The sequence below is a fragment of the Lepidochelys kempii genome, chromosome 14 (genome assembly GCF_965140265.1).
Source record: "Lepidochelys kempii isolate rLepKem1 chromosome 14, rLepKem1.hap2, whole genome shotgun sequence".
Lineage (NCBI taxonomy): Eukaryota > Metazoa > Chordata > Testudines > Cheloniidae > Lepidochelys > Lepidochelys kempii.
In genome coordinates this window covers 1,794,753-1,811,522 of record NC_133269.1, presented here as the reverse complement: position 1 = coordinate 1,811,522, position 16,770 = coordinate 1,794,753, and the positions used below count along the sequence as shown (strand labels likewise).

The 16,770-nt window shown below is 50.8% G+C and overlaps 1 protein-coding gene across 4 annotated transcripts in view; it reads left to right on the top strand.

Annotated features, from left to right (window-relative positions):
• The first annotated feature begins 371 nt into the window (after positions 1–371).
• RBFOX3 (RNA binding fox-1 homolog 3) overlaps positions 372–16,770 on the top strand; it is a 358,296-nt gene continuing 341,897 nt past the window's right edge. For 3 of the 4 annotated variants that reach the window (XM_073311003.1, XM_073311008.1, XM_073311004.1), the window contains exon 1: positions 373–517. The gene's annotated coding sequence lies outside the window, so the exon portion shown is untranslated. Of the gene's footprint in view, positions 518–16,770 lie in introns of all 4 variants that reach the window. The other variant, XM_073311011.1, reaches the window with a different exon arrangement.

Below are 16,770 nucleotides of genomic sequence, written 5' to 3'. Positions count from 1 at the left end.
GGAGCCCTGCCGGGAAGGAGCCCGTGGGCGGGGCCCGGGGCCGGCGGGGTGCGCGGTAAGCGGGGCGCGGCGCCGGGGGGGGGCCCGGGCAGGGGGGCGCGGCGAGGCGCCGGGGGGGGGGGGCCCGGGCAGGGGGGCGCGGCGAGGCGCCGGGGGGGGTCTCTCTCCCCCCCCCCGGCCCAGGCGGGGTCCGAGGCTCCGGGCGCCGCCGGCTCCGCTCCCTGCCCGCGCCGGGGCCGGGGGCGGGAGCAGGGGCCGGGGCACGTGTGGCCCGCGCCGCCCCCTGCGCTGCGCTGCGCTGCGCTCCCCTCCCCGGCGGCCGGGGGCGGGCGGCTCGGGCGCAGCCGCGTGCGCCGGGACCCAGCGCAGCCGGGTGGGCGCAGAGCAGCGCGGAGCCGCCGCCGCCTCCCTCGCCAGGCACCGACCCGCCGCCGCCGCCCGGTGCTGCCCGGGAGATGCCGCTCGGCACCCGGGGCTCGGCTGCGCTCCGGCCCCCGCCGCAGGGACCCGTGAGCAGGTGAGTGACCCGGGCCGGGGGCTCGGGGGGCGCCGCCGCCGCCGCGCTCGGGGCAGGGAGCAGCGGGGCCTGGGGGGCAGGGCGTGGGGAGGGGGTGCCGGGATGGGGGCAGGGCATTGGGGGGCCTGGGAGCCGGGCATAGGGGTCGGAGGGGGTGCCCGGAGGGGGGCAGGGTATGGGGGTGCCGGACGTGGGGGTGGGAGGGGGACAGGGGCTGGGAGCAGGAGGGGGTGCCGGGATGGGGGCAGGGTATGGGGGTGCCGGACGTGGGGGTGAGAGGGGGTGGTGGGAGGGGGGACAGGGGATGGGAGCAGGAGGGGGTGCCGGGATGGGGGCAGGATATGGGGGTGCCAGACATGGGGGTGAGAGGGGGTGGTGGGAGGGGGACAGGGTATGGGAGCAGGAGGGGGTGCCCGGATGGGGGCAGGGTATGGGGGTGCCGGACATGGGGGTGAGAGGGGGTGGTGGGAGGGGGACAGGGTATGGGAGCAGGAGGGGGTGCCGGGATGGGGGCAGGGTATGGGGGTGCCGGACATGGGGGTGAGAGGGGGTGGTGGGAGGGGGACAGGGTATGGGAGCAGGAGGGGGTGCCGGGATGGGCGCAGGGTATGGGGGTGCCGGACGTGGGGGTGAGAGGGGGTGGTGGGTGGGGGACAGGGTATGGGAGTAGGAGGGGGTGCCGGGATGGGGGCAGGGTATGGGGGTGCCAGACATGGGGGTGAGAGGGGGTGGTGGGTGGGGGACAGGGTATGGGAGCAGGAGGGGGTGCCGGGATGGGGGCAGGGTATGGGGGTGCCAGACAGGGTGGGAGGGAGTGCCAGCTGGGGTCATTGGAGGGGATGCTGGGCAGGGCATGGGGGTGGAGGGGATGCCAGTCACCCTCAGATGAGTGGGAGCAGACTGTGAAGACAGGCGCTGGAAATGGTTCACTGGAGACACTGCGGGGGGAGGCACAGAGATACTCAGGCTCTCCCCCCACTCTGCTGTGCCCCCTAATAATAGTGTACATAGGTGGGTGGTGACCGGGATGCTGAGGTGGGATATAGGGTGCAAGTTTTGCTTCCTCTGCCTTGTTACTGTACCTCTGTTTGCATGTGGGTACCCTGCCTGCTTGTTAGCTAGGGGGCAGGAGAAGAAGGGTCAGCCTGTCCAGCTCCAGAGGTGAATGATGGATGCCTTGGGCAAGTGGAGAGCATGAAGTCTCTTCCCAGGGGTGATGCCTGGCATGCAGTTGTAAATCACAGGGGTGGGGAGAGAGGTGCCAGGTGTGAATTGCTCTGAAAGTGCTGGGGATGCATATGGAGTTAAGGTACCAGTGGTATCCTGTCCACGAGTTTCTGAAATGTGTTCAGGTGAAATACCTGTTAAAAATCCTGCTCCAGGAAACTGTCAGGCCTACCCTGGGCAGTGGAGTTCAGGTGGGACTGGGTCAGAGTAGCTGCAGTGGGGCGTAGGGGATTCTGCTTCCTAAGCTGATGAGTGGCTGAACTTTCTGTTCCTAAAGGGTCACTAAGGAAGCTTTTTGTAGGATGGAAGTTACTGTGTTCAGTGGATCCCCTCCTCCCTTCCCCTCTTTTTTCGTTGACATTGGGAGGTTACAGGCCGTAATAGGGGAGTGCAGTGCAAAGCCCTTTTTATTGTTTCTTCTGCAGCCTTCACAGAGAAGTTGGGTTGCTGTGCAGAATAACAATAGAGAGCAAAGCTCCCTCGGTGGCCCTGCAATACTATCCCAGGGTGTACTGCTTCGGAGGGGGTTGTGCCTCCAGCACCAGACCCCCACGGTTATCACACACTTTATTGCACCTCTGCAGGAAGCACACAATGAGTGTTTCCCTTGGAAATCATCCTAAAGGCAGTCTGGAGCAAAGTAGCTTCAGGGGAAATAGGTGATAACTTTAGCAAGCCCAGCTGCAGAGCCAAATACTAGCTGTGGTGGAAGATTACTGTACTGTGTGAATTTGTATCTTGTCTTTTTCTTTCTTTCTTTCCTTCCCAGATTTGATATGTAGTGTTTGCTGTCTTCCTGGTTTGTAAGATGTAATATCTCTGCATGGGTGGGATGGAGGAGAACGGGTTGAAGAAGATGGTTTAAAGTAGCTATTACCAGCAGGACAGTGGGGTGGGAGGAGGTATTGTTTCATATTCTCTGTGTATATATAAAGCCTGCTGCAGTTTCCACGATATGCATCTGATGAAGTGAGCTGTAGCTCACGAAAGCTTATGCTCTAATAAATTGGTTAGTCTCTAAGGTGCCACAAGTCCTCCTTTTCGGTTTAAAGATGGTTGAAGAAGATGGTTCTCCTAGTTGGAGAAGACATGGGTAGCTGAACCAGAAGAGTGCATGCTAGTTAAACCTGCCATGAACTGTAGTCTAGCTGCTCATGAGAGAGGAGCTTTGGGTTGGCGCCAGAAGTAGACGACGTCACAAATAAATCTCATAAAAATCTATAGCACTCTTGAGGATAATTCCCAATTATTTCTTCAAGCAGTGGAGTTGCTGTTGAGAAGTTCTACCAGGGGCAGGGAGTGATGATACTAGGTAGGCTTTTTCCTAAGTCCCTGTCAATTAATTCATTTAATATACCTATTAATAATTGTTTTTTAAAGTTCAAAGATGCAGCATTTTATTTGTTCACAAAAAAATCCCAGAAGAACTCCTCATTAAGTTTACATTATGGATTCTTAACGGATGTCTTAATTAGGCACTGTTGTTAACAGGAATATTACATTAATTAAAATCAGACCTTCCAGGTCAATGTAAATTATAAAGAAAAAGTTGCATGAAGTGCAGACTGATTAAAGAGGAGGGAAAAGTGGGTGGGGAGGGTGCCTGAGAACCCCGACCCCCTTCTGGCCTGCATACCTCTGATAACTGGGTGAAGCGGGTAAGGCAGAATACTACGGTTTGGAATAGAAATGTACAGTTTCTACAGTTTGCATGGGGGTGCAAATAAATCCAAGCTTGTGCAGCTTCCTTGGTTTTTCTTTTTTGCTGGAAGCATGCTCCTGTCTGTCGGAATTTCATTCTAAGCAAGGCTTGGCATGCTGCAGCGTTAATCTGAAACATTGCTTTTGGGAAAAAGAGGGTGCCTTTTTATTCACCTGCTTGATATATGCTGCAGATGTAAAAATATGGTGCACGTATTTAACCACTTGTATGACTGTGGGTCGATATTTACAGTACCAAAATAGAGAATGTTTCATCCAAAGCTTTTAATGTAGGCATTTGATGTGAAGAAATGTGCTTTAAGTGGTGAAGTGCATTAGAAAGAAGAGAACCCCTCCTGTTCCCTGTGGTGCTCTGTGCTGATGATGAAAGATGCTTGCCAAACCATGAGCAGCTGGGAGCTGAGGGTGCGTAAAATAATGCAGCTGTTCCAGTGGAAGGGAAAGGGGTGAAGTGCCCCTCACTCCAGCCCCCACCAAGTTGGGGCACCCAGGGTTTGCTAGCGTAGCACAACTCTTGCCTTGGGAAGAGCAGAAGAGACTTCATTAGTGTGTGTGGGGTGGGGGCAGGGATTTCTCTGCTTCTCGCTCCAGTAAGCATGACATTACTGACATTGACTGTTTTGAGTTGCTTTTGATAAAGGTTTGGAACGCACTTACTGCCTCTTTGAAAACCTGGCCTTGGGCAGGAGTGATTTTCTGCTGCTTCGTTTTGTCTCCCCCTCATTGATATGGTTGTGGTCTCTCGCTGGGGAATGAGGGATAAAAGGCTCTCGGGGTGGGGGTCAGAAGAGCCAGCGAGTACTTGTAGGTGGCTCCATATTTTGGGAGGCTCCTAACACTTAAGGAATGTCCTGTTCTTTCTCTTTGCACTCTGTAAAATCGGGATGGCATTTCCTCAGATGCCCCGGGGCTTGCGATTTATTTTACATCACATTGAAGGTGTATTATCATTTGTATTACAATTGTTCCCAGAGGTCCTAGTCAGTCCTGAGGTCTCAGGAGGCCTGCTGTTCAAACACCGATTAAGACAGTCCCTTCCCCAAAGAGCTTCCTGGTTTTTGGATGAAATGGTTGAGACATGATTAAACCACACAAAGCAAAAAATGGAGGCTATTGTTGTGTAGAATAGAAATGAACCTCAAGCATTATCTGTATGATTTTTGTAGGGTTAGGAGTTGTTTGCAAAGCATGTGGGGCTGGCTGGCAGGCCTGAAGGTTCTGCTGGTTGCTGGGAGCCCATTCCCAGGAGCATGGGGCATCAGAGGGGCTTTGTTTCTATACGATTCAGAGAAAATACAGAGCTGAGTTTTCCCCTGCATAAAATGATTCATAGTTTGTTTAAAATAAACTCTCCTCTCTGGGAAGTAGAAGCAGAAAGCCTTGGTAGAAAAAGGCACAGGAAGACTTGGCTGCAGGGTTCCAGCAGGTCCTTGCAGGGCGAGGGATAGATGGTTGCAGGGGTTTGCTGTGGGATGGGGTCACAGTGGGCCAACAGCAGTGCCATTAATCTCAAAGCATCAGAAATAGGTTTCATGAGTCTGCAGGTGGGTAAAGTCTGATAGTAACTCATTCAGAAGTTGGCTGATAGTGGCAGGACAGCCTTCCGTGACCCTGGGCTGGGGGGGCTCAGAGCTGCAGCTTGTATGTATTAATTTAAGGATCCGCAGGATAGGGAACAAAAACTTCCCTTCTAAAATGTTGGGATTTGAGGAGATAATAGGCGCATGCTGGAGGTGAAAATCCCCCCCTCCCCCGTTAGACTGGAGCAAAGCAATTGTAGCTGAAACAAAAGGTCTCCTGTCCCTTCATGGGGACTACCTTTCCTGGGGGTCTGCTGCAAGGCTGTGTGTCGTCCCCCACCCCCCGTAAAGACAAGAAGGAAACCGACAGAGTCCTGGATTTGGCAAGTGAGTTTTGGAAATAGGGCTGGTGGGCAGGGGAAAGCGTTTTCCATGAAGTCCCCACTCTTGGAAACCCAGTTTCCTTCGATCTCTCTTTGACCTATTCCTTCACAAGGAGCTTGGCTCTGTAAACATCCTGCCTGTCTGCATCTTAACACAGTTCTCCACTCCCCCCCCCTTTTTTCCTTTTAAAAAACTCACTCTCTTTTGCATGTACTTCACAGGGCTTGTCAGCACTTAAAAGGCTGCAGTGAAGATGCTGCCTACACCGATGGGAGGGCTTCTCCCTTCAGCGTACGTACTCCACTTTCCTGAGAGGCAATAGCTGTGTTGATGGGAGAAGTCCTCCCGCTGACATACCGCTATTTATACCAGTGGTTAGATCGGTATAATGGCATCGCTCAGGAGTGTGGATTGTCCATGCCTCTGAGCAACGTAATTGCACCGACATACGTTTCTAGTGTAGATCAAGCCTCACCATGATACCTGAGCCCCAAGTATCACATTTATGTCACAGGCTTGTAGGATATTCAGGCAGAACAAACACAGCGTTGGCTCCTTCTCTGAAACATCCTCTCTAGGCTGCCATCATGACCACCTCTTTTATTATGCTTTCTCCCTCCAATATGTCTCGTAATAGCTTTTCTTCCGCATCCTGTCGATTAGGTCTCTTGTCTTCCTCGTTAGATGAAGTTTCTGGATGGAGCAGTTTAATGTGTTTGCCATTGTGTGCTAGGTGTGGGTGCCCAGGGTGTTTGCTAGCTTAGTGGTTGCATGGGCGCATGAGAACTAAACCCCTGATTGGATTTGCACAGACACACCACCCATGGGACTCCATTTGGGTGTCAGGGTCCTCATGCACAGAGAGGATTTTGGGATCAGGGCTGGATTGCTGCATCTGGCAGCACACGGATAAGTGTCCTCATTGAAGACATTTACCATGAGGTACCTCATTCAGTATGGGGTATATTCACTCATTCATTTACTTGCTTGCATTTACTAAATTAGTTTGTCATCACAGTTTCTCAGATGCGTCAGCTGATGGCAGATAAATGCCTTTGAAGGTTATTTGAGATAATACAAAACATGAAGGAAGTTCTTTAGTTTTGTTTTTTTATTTAGCATGTCATGAGGTGAGTTTACAGCAAATAATTTCTCTTTAGATAACCATGGAAAGCAAGTAAGAAAATGATGGACAAGGTCTGAAGTTGTCACACAAAGGGAGATGCCCACCTATTGCCTAAAGTGGTGGTGCGGTGAGACATACGCACAGTGTAGGCGAAAGGAGCTTGGGGCTGTAGAGATTCGAGGGCCCATGAGTATCCTAGTGTAATGTTAGGTGTTTGGGAGATGACTATGTTGATGATACTTTGTACTGTGCACCTTTCATCTGAGTATCACAAAGCACCATACAAAGGTGGGGTGTGTGTGAAGAACAATAGAGGTCAACTCTCCCCGTAGCTTGTAGCTGGAGGAACTCCAGCCAAGGCCTCGTTGTCCTTCCTGCTAACATTTCTGGAGATGGCTGTGGTCTGTGTCCTCGCCTCCACCCCTTCTGACCCACAGAAAGGAGCCTTGAAAACTCCAGGATGTGGAGAGGAGACAGGCTGGTGAAAAGGCACAAATAAGTCCATTCACCTTCAGGAAGAGCCTGGTTTTTCCACTAGTTCAGGGAAGAACATATGGTTATGAACCAGAAACAGAACATTTTGCAAGAATCTCTACTTGGCTACAATTCCCAACTCTTTTCAGTGTACTCAAGGGGTATAGCTGCTGTTGGGAAGCCTGTCTCGTAAAAGTACACACTGCGTGCCTCTCTGTATGCTTTCAGAGTAACAGCCGTGTTAGTCTGTATTCGCAAAAAGAACAGGAGTACTTGTGGCACCTTAGAGACTAACCAATTTATTAGAGCATAAGCTTTCGTGAGCTACAGCTCACTTCATCGGATGCATCTGTACAAGTTTTTTCATGCAGTTGATAGATTTCCACTCCATACGGCTAAATGCAGTGCCTTGCATAATGACAGGTTTCAGAGTAACAGCCGTGTTAGTCTGTATTCGCAAAAAGAATCTGAGGAAGTGAGCTGTAGCTCACGAAAGCTTATGCTCTAATAAATTGGTTAGTCTCTAAGGTGCCACAAGTACTCCAGTTCTTTCTCTGTATGCTTTAATTTTCCCAGATACTAGCATAGGCCCCACTCCGATGTCTTGTCCATGTCTCAGTGAGGTCTTGTGGGGTTGGATTTGTTGGTACCCCTTTTTTCAGCTGGGGTAACTAAGTATTAGCAACTTAGGGACTTCCCTAAGGTTTCAGGGTGAGACAGTGTCTCAGCTAAAGGTGACCTGCAGGGGATTTTTTTTTAAAATGGCATGAGCTTCTTTGAGATGGATAAAAGAGAACATGAAGGGTGTGTGGGTGTTTTGTTTCTTTTAAGAGTGTCTGAGCTGTTATGCCCTCTCACACTCATTCACAGTCCACAGTGACCCAGCTCATCCCCTTCCTGGAGTTTTGGGAATATTAATCGGCTCCGACCTTTTGTGGCTCCTTTTGTGGCTTGGCTGGCTCTGGATTCTTCACCCTGGGGACTGCTCAGCCCACACTCTAGTTCCTTGCTTCTCCAGGGAATGCCTCCCTCCCTTATCTCTGGGTGGGGTAATGAGCCACCTGCCTCAGTGAGTCAGCAGAGCCTTTTCCCACTGGATCTCCACTTGCTAGTAGGGTGTAATGTGGCAGGCCAGTGCTACCAGCCTTTACAGTTCCCTCTTCCCCTTGTTTCGTACCTTTGAAATAGCAGGCGTATCATAAGTGGTGTCCATTGGCTTTGCAGGATGATTTTTGTGTGTGTGTGGGGGTGTATTGTTGGCACTTGCGCTCTAGTTGAAGGGGCTGAGGTTGAATCTGTAACAAAGATTTTCCTTCTCTGAGACGTTTATTGGTCACTGGAGTTAAATTCGGTTTAATAAAAACAAAGTTTTAAATTGTCTGACTATGAATCTTTCCACACTCAACTCTCACGCTTTAGACTCCTGGCATGTCACCATTTCAGTAGCTCTCTAGGCAGCATAGTGTTTTCCAGGCTGGACAGGACCTAAATTTCTAATGCATAAAACAATCAGAAGGGAGGGAAGGGCCTCCCCTCCCCTCCCCCCCCGCCTTTTTTTCCATCCGTTCTTTATCCATCATAAAAAAACAAAACCAAAAGAAGGAGTCGCCGTCAAAGCCAGGAGTCTGCTAGTTCCTATTCTTTTCCTGTAGCTATTGATCCTCTTTGCCTTGTTGCATACCTCCCGACCCCTCCCCTCAATGCGGAACCATCTGTGTGGTGTCAGGAGGGAGAATTAGCAAATAAGTTTAAAGATGTAGGTTTAAAAACTCCTCTTCAGTCATTACTCCTGTCCCCAAAATACCCATGTGGATGCTGAGACCCTGTTAGCAAGAGCTGCCTTTCAGCCTGGGTTTTCCTTGCAGCACTCTAGCTGTGGCCATTGTGGGCAGAAGGGCACTTCTGTATTTACTTTGCTTACAGCTGTGGTATAAAGCCACTTGGCAGGCTGCTCTGCTAGGTACATGTAACACCACCACCACTCCCTGCTCAGGGGAACTGCTAGCAGGCTGCTAGCCACAACCAGTCTTGAAACCAAGCTGGCAGGAGGAAAGGAATAGGTTTGCTGGCTCGCTAGCCCCTTCAGCACAAGAGTGAGCAGGAATGTTCCTGAGCAAGGTGTGCTTCTTTTTATTTTCTCCTTGGACTTTTTCCTTAATTTGCTATTTGCCACTTGGATACAACACCTTTGCCATTTGGAAACAGAACCGCTAAAGTTTCCATGAGCTTACTGGTAGGAGATCCATGACTAGGGTCCCGATTTTATAGGGACACTCCCGAAATTTGGGGCTTTTTCTTATGTAGGCTCCTATTACCCCCCATCCCGTCCCGATCTTTCACACTTGCTGTCTGGTCACCCTATTCATGACTGCTACAGGGCATGCATCCATCCAGTTGTGCTAGAATGCTTTCAGCACTCAGCAGCAGCTTATTTGGTTTCTGTTGAAGATCGTGCAGGAGAATCCATCTTGCGTATACTTATAAAACCCAAACTGGTAGTGGTATTCAGACCTTGAAGCTCCCGCAACTACTTTGGCTTGGAGGAGGTGGAGGATGTGTGTGTGAGAGGAAGAGAAGAACTGAGATATCATGATGATAGGCACCATACAGGAAAGTATGTCCTGATCCTGTAATTAATTCTGCCTCGGGGAGCCCCACAGGGCCCTGCAAGGATGCGGGGGTCTGTCTGGGTGCAGTTCCTTGCAGGACTGGGGCTGGAGACCAGACTGACATTACACAGGTTTAATCACTTGGAAAGGCTGGCGAACTTTAAGTATGTTCCTTTTGCTTTTGCTCAAACTTGCCAAGACTGCACTCAGCTCCAATCCAAACTGGTTACAAGTAATTACTGGCACACTCTTGTTTTAAGAAAAAGGACTTTTTATTATCTGAAGTAATAACATTTGGTTACATAGACACATTACAGAAAACACTTATTGCAAAACACGTTTGAGAGCAGGGTGCTGGAACAATGTGACGGTGGCGGGGGCTGAGTGCCATTGACCCAAGCTGTAGACCCTGCATATGATGGAAACCACTTCAAACTCGGGGGTGCAGCAGCACCCCTGGTTCTAGCCCCTGTGTTTGACGGTGGATGAGAGTTAAAGAAGTATGGGCTGGATGAATGGACTATAAGGTGGATAGAAAGCTGGCTAGATTGTCGGGCTCAAAGGGTAGTGATCAATGGCTCCATGTCTAGTTGGCAGCCGGTATCAAGTGGAGTGCCCCAGGGGTCGGTCCTGGGGCCGGTTTTGTTCAATATCTTCATAAATGATCTGGAGGATGGTGTGGATTGCACCCTTAGCAAGTTTGCAGATGACACTAAACTGGGAGGAGTGGTAGATACGCTGGAGGGCAGGGATAGGATACAGAGGGACTTAGACAAATTGGAGGATTGGGCCAAAAGAAATCTGATGAGGTTCAATAAGGACAAGTACAGAGTCCTGCACTTAGGACGGAAGAATCCAATGCACCGCTACAGACTAGGGACCGAATGGCTCGGCAGCAGTTCTGCAGAAAAGGACCTAGGGGTTACAATGGACGAGAAGTTGGATATGAGTCAACAGTGTGCCCTTGTTGCCAAGAAGGCCAATGGCATTTTGGGCTGTATAAGTAGGGGCATTGCCAGCAGATCGAGGGACGTGATCGTTCCCCTCTATTCGACATTGGTGAGGCCCCATCTGGAGTACTGTGTCCAGTTTTGGGCCCCACACTCCCAGAAGGATGTGGAAAAATTGGAAAGAGTCCAGCGAAGGGCAACAAAAATGATTAGGGGACTGGAACACATGACTTATGAGGAGAGGCTGAGGGAACTGGGGATGTTTAGTCTTCAGAAGAGAAGAATGAGGGGGGATTTGATAGCTGCTTCAGCTACCTGAAAGGGGGTTCCAAAGAGGATGGATCTAGACTGTTCTCAGTGGTAGCAGATGACAGAACAAAGAGTAATGGTCTCAAGTTGCAGTGGGGGAGGTTTAGGTTGGATATTAGGAAAAACTTTTTCACTAGGAGGGTGGTGAAACACTGGAATGCGTTACCTAGGGAGGTGGTGGAATCTCCTTCCTTAGACGTTTTTAAGATCAGGCTTGACAAAGCCCTGGCTGGGATGATTTAGTTGGGGGTTGGTCCTGCTTTGAGCAGGGGGTTGGACTAGATGACCTCCTGAGGTCCCTTCCAACCCTGATATTCTATGAGAGTCTGCCTGGAGCTGTGCCTACTGGGCAGGGTTCCAGATGTTCTGGTGCTAGGTGCTGTACCACAACCCTAGATAACTAGTGCCTTGGCTTCCCAGTTCCCTGTCTCAGATCCGTCATGCACCGTCAGAAGCCCGGCCTCTGTAGCGAGGGTTCATTTATTCGCGCACAGATTTGATAGTGCACCCGTGGCCAGCCCCCGGTGTAGCCCTGCCGGTACAGGCTGCGCTGCTCTTGGCCACGATTTGTTTGAAACTAGAGAGAACTCCATCAGCGCAAACAGCGCCTTTTCCTCTCTGCGCTCGGGGGCTGCACTACGGCTTGACAAAGCCCCAGTGCAGACAAGGCCTCGTCGGGTTACCGCGTGACTTGTGCGTGTAGAAAATTCCACCAGGCTTCTTCCCCCCATGAGAATTTCCCTGATACAGAGTGGACGGACTGCGAGGGGAGGTGTGGTCGCTCAGAGAGTGCAGCCTTGTGCTGTAGCTCCTAGAACACTGCAGATCTCTGCCACCCCTTTTCCCAGCTGCACTGATAAACCTCATCTGTGCAGCATTTCTCTGCAATGACCCCAGGGGTTGGGAGAGTCTAGTGATCTGTTTGCCAGGAGCCTTCCCTCCCACCGTCAAGCATGGGTGCAGGTGAATGGGATTGGCAAGTGGAGGTCAAGCGGTGTTTAGCTCCAAGGAACATGGAACAAAGATTTACAACTCTTTCCTGCTCCACTGATGGACAATTAAAGTACTGCATGGTTGGAAGAGAGCAATAGTCAGAATAAATCAGTCACCTTCACTTAAAGGTCTGAGCAGGTCTGCTTTAAAGGCACAGAGCATGCTCTGTTTGAAATTCATGCAAGTCTGAGTTACAGAAATTCTAATGCACTCAACTTATTTATTTTGGGGACTCAAATTCTTCTATCAAATTAGGATCAGGAGACCTTCCCATCTCACTCCTCCCAGGGCTGGAACTGTACAGAAGAGTAGGTGGGAGGGTAAATGGGAAGCACAGAAGAATTTTGTTGAAACATCAGTGTCTTGTGTTTATACAGCATCTCCAGGAATGAGCCCTGGACATCAGTTCTGATTGCACATGTGCAGTGCTATACAGGTAACTGCCTACCAGGAGGGAACAAAGTGATTGGAGATGCTGTCAGTGCTCTGAAATATGTGTAGGTTTATTTATAGTCTTCCTGTGGCTTTTTCATAATTGATCCACATTGCACGTTTTAATTGAGCTTTATAAAATTCTGCTTTCAAATTATGGGGGGAGGGATAGCTCAGTGGTTTGAGCATTGGTTTGCTAAACCCAGGGTTGTGAGTTCAATCCTTGAGGGGGCCATGTAGGGATCTGGGGCAAAAATTGGGGATTGGTCCTGCTTTGAGCAGGGGGTTGGACTAGATGACCTCCTGAGGTCCCTTCCAATCCTGATATTCTGTGCTGCTCAGCCCCTAGAATGCTTTTCAGTCAAGCTCTCCAAGTGCTTTCCAAAGGAGGGCAAGTGTCCTCCCCATTTACAGACTGGAAATGTCTTTGCTTTCCTACCAGTTATTGGTTTGATCTCCGAAGGAAAAAAGTTTGGGTGTCTTTAACAGCATATGGTTTGATTTCAGGACAGTGGTGGAATTGCTTTTTGAGTGATAGTGGTGTGACATCAAGATCAGTGTGCACTGATTGGAGAAGTTGTCATTTAATTAACTGCTGCCTTATTGGCTGAGACACTATTAAATGTTCCAGGGTTTTCTGCTCTTTAAAAAGATGACCTCACACATCTGTGATGTCACAGTTGTAATGTTATAGCTATGGTTTGGCTAACGGGCAGCAGAATTGCAGTGCTTTTTGTATCTGTGGGTGTCCGTATGGATGGTGGACACATACCATTAAGAGCAATGGATCCTGGCCTCCCAATGCACAAGGTTCTAAACACCCTTTGTAGATCTACCGTTAGTGTGGAGTCATTGAATTCGAGGGCCTGCCTGAATTAACTCTGTGTCTGTGTGTGAACACGTTTTATATAATATGCGTATGTCCATGTATAAAGAGGGGTCCAACTGTATTTACAATCTACCTATATACAATGTACTGCAAAGGTAATTAGGAATCCTGAGCTAGCTGTGTCTTGATCTGTGTAGCAGTGTGGCTGATAAAGCGTGATTCAGGGACCTTGTTATCTTTTTTTTTTTAAAAAAGTAGTTTTTATTTAACTTTTGTGAAGTTGCCATGGTTACTCCCAGGCATGGCTTCCATGCCTGTCTTGCCTTAAGTGCAGCTGTTAGCATTAAGAATTAAAACATCTCCATTTGGAGCTTCCCTAGTCTAACTCAGTCGTAAATCCTGTTTGTGCTCTTGTGTGGAGGAAAGCTGCAGTTCAGAGATCATGGAAGGGGATATTCTAATGTAGTGTTTTGAGAGATTGGGGGTGGCAGAATTTCTCTCCCACTCTAAAATAATTATTTCTAGCCAAGAACAGAGAGAACTTAAAATGCAGTGTTCAGGTCCTGATGAACGGAGGGTGGACGGGGGTGGAGGAGAGAAGTTTCCTCTCTCCTCTCCTCCCAGCAGAGCTATCATACTGCCTTGTTGTCTTTGTAAATTCAATGCAAAATTGATGCACCATGCTCAGCTGGCACTTTTCTAATGCTGCTGCTCACACCCTGGTGTAGTTAATGGCATGCTGGTTTCCTTGCTTCACGTTAATGTCCATGCCAGCCATCAAATCCTTGCCCGACCCCCACCATATCCTGCCTTGATAACTGAAACCTCCTCCTTGGGCTTTGGAGACGCTTGCCTGGCCTTCTTCTTTCTGTCTGAGGTGTGTCCATGAGACTTGACTGTCTCACCCACTGCTATGGCTGTCCAGTCCTCTCACCAAATCCATCGGCCGACTTCTCACCTTCTGCATCAGGGTTAAGCTCCATATTGTAGCCTGCAAGGCCTTGCACTCTCCAGCTCCTGTTTGACCTGTCAGCAGCTCACCGCCCCGCTGTCCTCTTCCTGCCCCATCTCCAAGCCTAGTCCTGTGCCTAGGCCCCTATCTGATGGGACCTGTAATGCCTTTTCCAGAAAGCCTATGACACAGTCATGCCCACAGGGAGGGGTGAACATAACTCCTAGATTGACAGGACATATGAGCTAGCCTTGTAACTTGGGTGTCTTCGCACACTGCTCATTGTCACCTGCACTCCTGCTTTCCATCTGTTAGGTTTGGGGGAGCTCCTTGTTCTCACAGAGCCTAGTATTGGGACGTCAAATGCAGTGTGTTGCTGCTGGCTGAGCCTGTCGCCGTTTGACTGGATTTGGAATTCTTTTGGATGGGGCCTCCTGTGGAAAATGTGGGATGTACGGAGGGGAACAATAGCAGGTTGTGAGCTTGTTTGTGGGAGCTGGTGAGGGGAGAGGCTGCTTTGCAAATGGACTGGGACTCCTGTCCCAATAGCCCTTCTCACATGGGCACCAGGCATTCATTGAGGAGCTGCTCAGAGGATGGGCCTTAGGGGGCATACTTGAGAACTGGGGGTGGGGGTGGACACGGTCTGGCTGGAGCTGAGCAGGTGCAGTATTGTACAGATCCAGTGGGAGAAACTGGCACCCATTGGGTGCCATTCTCTGTGGGAGCAGAGCACCCCAGCCAGTGACCTAGCTGTCTGATTGCTCTGTGTTCATCGGGAGCATGGGGAGGGGCTGGCTATTACATTTCTTTAGCTGTAAGTAGTAGAGAAACACGCTGCCGTAACAAAGTTCCGTTGTTTGAGCCCCGTTCCCATACCGAGAGCACCTACTTTGGAGGAAGCTGAGTTCCAGTCTGTCCAGATAGATGGGGCTTCCTGCTGGGGACCTGGGGTTATGGAAATGGCTTCTTGCTTTCCCTGGGCCCTCTGGAGCAGGGGGGGCCAACCTGGGGCTCCGGAGTTAACGTGCGGCTCCTTGTCTAGGCACCGACTCTGGGGCTGGAGCTACGGGCGCCAACTTTCCAGTGTGCCGGGGGGTGCTCGCTGCTCAGCCCCCTGCTCTGCCCCAGGCCCTGTCCCCACTCCACCCCTTCCCACCCCCTCCCCTGAGCCTGCCATGCCCTCGCTTCTTCCCCCTTCCCCCCCAGAGCCTCCTGTACGCCGGGAAACAGCTCATGGGGAGGTGTGGGGAGGTGCTGATCGGTGCAGGGCCGGCTCCAGGCACCAGCGTTCCAAGCAGGTGGTTGGGGCTGCAGTCAGAAAGGGGCGGCAACGTTTCTGCAGTGGTGGCGATTCGGTGGCGGCTTCTCTCTTCCGCCGTCTGTGGTGGCGATTCGGCGGCGACGGTTTTTTTCATTGCTTGGGGCGGCAAAAACGATAGAGTCGGCCCTGGATCCGCCTGTGGGAAGGAGGTGCTGGGACCTAGGTCAGGGGATCTGATCCGGGGCTGCTGATGTATTACTGTGGCTCTTTGGCAACGTACATTGGTAAATTCTGGCTCCTTCTCAGGCTCAGGTTGGCCCCCCGTCCCCGCTCTGGAGTGTTGGGGCTCAGTGGAGTGGTTCGAAGGGATGGGCAGATTAGCCTGCTCTGTGAGTGCCTGTCTGACCATTGCTGTTGGTTTGTAGCTCACGTGCATGAATGTATTTGCATCAGCCTCCAGAATGTAAGTTAGCTTTTGCAGCATGTTGTTTATGCTGATTTCATACATGTGGCCTACTTAGATGCTGCAATTTGCTGCATGTTGTGAAGCTCCTTGCGTGCTGTGGTAGAATTTCACTCTGGCATGAATTGGGACGCGCTCTGCTGCAGTGGGCCTTGGCTCCTGTGTTGTCACTGCAGGGGTGCAGCATTAGAGGTGCAAAGTACTTCCAAAGTAACTTATTTCCAAGCTGTGGCTGTGGGCACCAGTCATCATTTATTGGCTCATACTGGGATATTCTCCTGTTCATGAAAAGACCCTTTCCTATCTGTGCAGGGGGAGGCTCTCCGCAGATCTGCCTTTCTGACCCCAGGAGGGAACATAGTTTGTTGTGCTCTGAAGAACAGAGGGAAACCAGAGGAGCAGCCTGCTTCTAAAACTGGAAAGAAAGCGGGGAGCTGCTGTTCTACACCAGGTTTTGCTCTGGCCCTCTGCTGGTGCAAGGAGGATACGGAGGAGGAAACGGTCCTGGCTGCTTCTGATAACCTGCTGCAGGAGACCCAATGCCTTTGGGGCCTGTTTTTAAAAAGTGGGGGCTGCTGGGTTCTGAGCACTTCTGAAAATCTAGTCCTTAGAGCAGCGCAGCTGAGTGAGGACTTGAGCGGATGTTTGCTCTCCCCAGGAGTTAGTTTAATGGCTTCCATATGTATAGCCATCTGCAGAGCGTTCAGTCCCTTGTAAATTAGACTCATCGATCTTAAGGTCAGAAGGCACCACCATGATCATCAGTCTGACCACCTGCACATGGCAGGCCACAGAACCTCACCCACCCACTGCTGTAATAGACCCCTAACCTCTGGCTGAGTTACTGATGTCCTGAAATCATGGTTTAAAGACTTCAAATTCCTTCAAGACTTTCACTTGGCAAAGCTCACGCTTAATGTATCTGCTCGCTAACACATGGGCTCAAACCAGTGTGGAGTTCATAGCTTCTCGTATTCGTGGCCGTGTTCCTGTGGCTCA